This window comes from Papaver somniferum, chromosome 3, assembly GCF_003573695.1.
Source record: "Papaver somniferum cultivar HN1 chromosome 3, ASM357369v1, whole genome shotgun sequence".
NCBI lineage: Eukaryota > Viridiplantae > Streptophyta > Magnoliopsida > Ranunculales > Papaveraceae > Papaver > Papaver somniferum.
Genome location: NC_039360.1, coordinates 51,689,652 through 51,694,873, shown reverse-complemented (window position 1 = coordinate 51,694,873; position 5,222 = coordinate 51,689,652). Strand labels below are relative to the sequence as shown.

The window sequence follows — 5,222 nt, the reverse complement described above, 5'->3', positions numbered from 1 at the left end:
ATCCAACCCATTAACGAACGGTCCGGACATCCATCCGCAAATGAACGGTTGGTCCGGTTAAATCCGCGGGTTACGGGCCAAATGCTCACCCCTATCTTCGACCACCTTAGATTGTTGAAGGGCTGTTGTAAAGTGACAAACCACATCTTACCTCAATTTCTTGGTATTTTAGTATCTCACGGTGTAATTCTTTGATCCACTCCATAGAATGATATTTTATTACTAGCTGCACTTGTTGTTCATGTTGAAGGTCTTCTATGGAGTGGATCGGAAATCTACAGCGTTAACCTGAAGTTGGAGTTGTAGTCCAGTCGACCTCAGTTTCACTGGAAGTTGATGATCAACATTTCGATGGTACAAAAAAAAAAAAACCATCATCTAGCAAAAGAAGGGTATGACATAGTCCTTTGGTAAGCCTCTATTGATTATGAGACACACTTTAACCAGTTAAAACAATTATAGCAGGAAGGGTGATAAAAGCTCGTACTCAGAGATCAAGTTTCTAAGACCCTCTTTCGCTTTAAAAAGAAAGGTGAAGGACACCAATTATCAACGTGTTAGGAACATTATAATGATTTTGTCAAGTATTAAAGTTCGAAGACTCAGAACAGGAGAAACTTACTATTTACCAAAGAAATTTACACGTTAAAAATCAAACACATCCACTTTTAACCCTTGTTATATTTACCAGAAAAATTTACTATTTACCAAAAGCTGACCTGCTTGATGTGGTTACTCTCACAGGCCACAACTCATTAATCACAAAGTCAGAACACGCAGAAATTATCCCCCTGAGGCCGGTGTTGGTGTTGCAGCAGGTGTTGCTGTTGTTGTTTTTGAGATTCCTTTCCAGCAAAGTATTAGGCTTCATTTTTCCTTGACCACCTCACTAGTCTTCAATAAATCAATAGTGAGGGACACCTCTTCTCCAAATATGCAAACCCATCACACTTCGCAACCTTTGCACGTAAAACATTTTAATAGTCAGAATTGTTTAATCGGAAACTGAAAAGACACTTGGTACTCGTCATGAAATCAATACAAAATAGCTAGCTACTTTCTCAGAACTCTAAATACAGCACTCACCTCCTAAGTTTCCGGTTATAGCTACAAAGTTTAGACAGACAGTTTTCAGTTCCAGGCATTGGTGTAGCTCTGCTACGCCAGTGTATTTGCCACAGTATTTGCAGCATAACGCAGGCAGAACTTGTAGGCAAAAACAGAAACAAAACTAAAACTTGCAATGAGGCTATTTCTGCCTCATTTTCTCACAAAAGTACTCACACTTGTAACCCTTCCAGTCAGAAAAAGATCAGATCATCCTTTTCTATTTATACTGACCAACTAATGGCACTGAGAAACAACACCCTTAATTGGCTAAGGGCACACCAGTCAGTACCAAGTTTTTACCAAACGAGCCCAATCCAATTTTATGGACACTCTAGTTAATTTAACATTTCAATCTAGCACTGGGTCAGTGAAATCAATAAAGATGATAAAACTGATTCCATCAAAATTAGCATGTACTACAAAGAAATCTTTAAACAACCTTACTTCAGAAATGAATGCATCAAGCATTTTTCTATAAAACCATGGTCCTCTTCTAGGTTAAAGATACATCAAGCCAAAAAATGTTGGTGTATGGGTTCATTTAGCAGAACTTAGATCATCCTTGATTCAATAAAGCACATATCCTTTGGGGACATTATCGTATAATCACTTATGTTCTATGGCTATATCAAAAGTTTATGAGATTTTAATTGACAGTTTTAAACACGTGGTTTTTTTAAGAGTAATCCAAATTGTTATTGCAGCAGTATGTTAACAAAAATACCAATCAACTCAAAAGGCCGGGAAGAAGGATATATTCAAAGTAAGAAATTCTTAATGTTGGTAGGAAGAAGTTAACATTATACCTCAATGGTATCAGGATGCAGCCGACGATCGCATAATTTTACATGATTTTCAATCAAATGAACAGCCTCCACAGTTGCTACGCCACCATGTTTGCTTTCTTTAAGAAATTGTGACTTTATAGCTGTGCAGCAAAGTTTCCTGTAACCAACCGAAGCATCTTCATAAAGATAAACCCTACTCAGGATGAGTACCTCTTAAACTGTACAGGACTACTAAGCAACAGTAACTAAAGAAACATAAAATCTCAAGCAAAGCCTAAAAGAGTAAAGCATAAGGCTCGTATTTAACACAACCTTATGACATCATCTGGGGAGCTCATGTTATTGATGACAGCAGCTACAAATTCTCACAGAAATTGAAATGAGGAACAACATCCAGCAAAAAACACATGCAATGCACAGCAACATGTTGGAAGGATGATTGCTTCGGTAAGGCTTATTAGACTCTTGAAGGTAAACCTAGCACACACAAGTAAAAAAAAAAATTAGTTAGAAGGTCTCGCCTATTAAGATATAATACATTATAAAAATCCAGTAGGAAGAACAATGAACATGGTGAGCAATATATATGGAATCGCAAATCACAAAGAACATATGATTGCAACCAACTATAACTGACAACATGTTAAGCATTTCAGTGCAATTGAAAGTATGGTTAAGGTTAAAATCCATGTAACATGATTCGAAAGCCTTGTAGGTGTTAAATTTTGCTGTTTCTCCACAGACTCAGCAGAGGAGCAAACATCTCAGCCAACCTGCCTCAGACCAAAACTGAAATCGCAGGACCCCTACACTACCTTCAACTGAAAGTAGTCGAAATTTAAACAGCTATTAAAATGCTTTTACAATTACTCCCATAATTATTAGACCTCTAAATACTAATTGTGCATGTTGACATGGGTCACAGCAATCACAGAAAGTGTATCACCAGGTTTTGGACATCACTTGAAATCAATGAATAAGTGAAAGGGATATCTTACTACAAAACCAACCAGATTTTTGGGGATGAATGAGATGTAAGAATCTTTCACTCACTAATGTAACAACGTATACCCATAGTTGATGTCATGACTTAATTTTCTTAATGGAAACAAGTCTTGCATAATAAAAACTCAAACCTTATAAGAGGTCAACAGTGTGGATTCAAAGAATCACGTTTTTCTTTACTTCCTTCGAAACATTCATCTCCTGCTCGACAGCTCCTTGTCGGCGAGGAAGTCTGATCTGATAACTGTTGCACACAGTGAAAGAAGAGTCAAATTGGAAAACATCACAAGCAAAGCCACATCAAGAGTAGTGAACTGATATAATGTGGCGAAGCATGAAAAATACCCAGGAATGATATCTATGAAAATAGCCAATAAGGAGAGGACCCCAAGCTAGTTGCTTGATTTTCATCCTTGGAAAGCTACCCTATCTCTTTTAAGAATTTAATAATTTGACTACGGATCAGTGAACAGCGCCAATCCCCAACTCTGCTAGTTTACTCTTCTTACTCAAAAGAAATTCTTCAGCTGAACCTTCTTCTTTCACCTAAGCCTAGAGGCAGAAAAATATCATTAAGAGAATAAAGAGCTGCTAAAGATATAGTCATAACATATTAACTAAACAATAATCGTACATCAAATTAGAATAATAATAATAATAATAATAATAATAATAATAATAATAATAATAATGTAACAGAAGAAGATTCCAATAATTTATAATTTGGATCCCACTATAAACGTCCCCGATAAGTTCATCAATAGTAGAAAGAGAAAAAATGTAATACAGTTGAAGGTTCCAGAGCTTAAGGAATCAGTTTAATACAGGAAGTATAGGACCTAGCTTATAAGCTAATGTTAGTTTATGCCCAGTGTATAAACTATTCGGGAATAAACAAAAATAGGACTGAAAACTAAGACCCAATTCCCATTTTGCAACTTTGTGGTTTTAGCTCCACAAAAAAATGGATATGCTTCCTTTGTCATTAGTCAGTGACTTCTCGTCAATCATGAGCATATAGTAATGAAAAAACTCAAATAAATCTAAAGAGAAATTCAGCAAAAAAAAAAAAACCTGTAATAAAAAGAAAATACCAATGCTTGAGGTTGAGGTTGAGGATCTGCTTCCAATTCCACCTCATCTGCACTAACTATCTCCTTTCTGCTGCTTCTTCGCCTCTTTCCTAGTCTTCTTCATTTTGCTCTCCTTTCTGGCTTTGTAAGCTTCACAACACTTACATTCGCTCCATCATCATCATTTGCTGCATTTGCAGGTCTCTTAGCTTACTTTGAAGCTGCATTATTACCCATATCAGAAAATACATCGCAGTTCATTATTACCTTTGAAGCGAGACAGATAATAGAACAAACTAATACTCACCAGTTTTGTATAGTAATTTTCCATCCAAGGATTTAATAGGAAGGGAGAATATACAGGATCCACTTCCAGCTTGTCTTTTTGGTATCTGTTTCTCCAACATTCTTCATTTATTAGTCCTCCTAGCGAACCTCAATATCATCCCCTTTCTCTTCTTCATAGCTTTGACAAAACAAATAAATATAAATTATCTACGATCAGATCAGATAGTTAACTATTTACCTATTTAAATGACAATTAATCAACAAAACCATAATTGGTGATTTTTGAGAAAACATTGCTGCCGATTAAGTTCCAGATATGCAACTAATCGTTGTAAGTAAATGAAATTATTCAAAATAAACAGTAAACGAAACAAAGGAAGTTCAGGGTATGTACCTGATCAGAGCTTCAAGGACGAAATTTACATCCTCATGTGAGACATAGACTGGTATTTCCGGTAGAAGCTCAGGAGGAGGGATAAAACCTTTGTTTTTCCCAATCTTTTTCCCCACACACTCTTATTTGAGAATTCAGAACCACAAACAACACACAAAGTATCAGAATGCAAAAAACAAACTATATCGCTGAGAAAGAAAGAAAGAAAGAAAGAAAGAGGGTTACCAGTTTGCCGTTCGACGGAGGAGGACTGTTGGGATCTTAGGATTACTAGAATTATTATTATTTACTTTATTTTTCATCATCATTAGAATATTAGTATATCTGCAGGTACTGCCTTTTTGGCAAAGACTCAAAGAGTCTTCAGTTTTGAGTTGACTCTTGACAATCTAACTAAAGAGTTCGTGTTATACCTCTTGCTTTTACTTTTGACCGTTGGATGTTTCCTACCGGATGATGGTTAGGACGAACTAATCAGGAAAGCTAATTAAATAATATCCTAAAAATAGAATGCAACATCTGCCATAAATAAAATCATACTACATGTGAGATAGAGCAACTTGG

The 5,222-nt window shown here is 36.0% G+C and overlaps 1 long non-coding RNA gene across 3 annotated transcripts; it reads right to left on the bottom strand.

The window, feature by feature from the left end:
* Positions 1–546: 546 nt before the first annotated feature.
* LOC113356141 lies at positions 547–5,020 on the bottom strand. 3 transcript variants are annotated; one of them, XR_003362876.1, is made up of 9 exons: positions 4,884–5,020; positions 4,659–4,779; positions 4,284–4,442; positions 3,998–4,197; positions 3,249–3,455; positions 3,035–3,147; positions 2,211–2,375; positions 1,917–2,055; positions 547–959 (listed from the first exon to the last, which is right to left on the bottom strand). It is a non-coding gene; the product is annotated as an uncharacterized LOC113356141 (long non-coding RNA). The 3 variants fall into 3 exon arrangements; XR_003362875.1 differs by having other exon boundaries at positions 1,917–2,375; positions 3,978–4,197; XR_003362874.1 differs by having other exon boundaries at positions 1,917–2,375.
* Between the last annotated feature and the right edge of the window lie 202 nt (positions 5,021–5,222).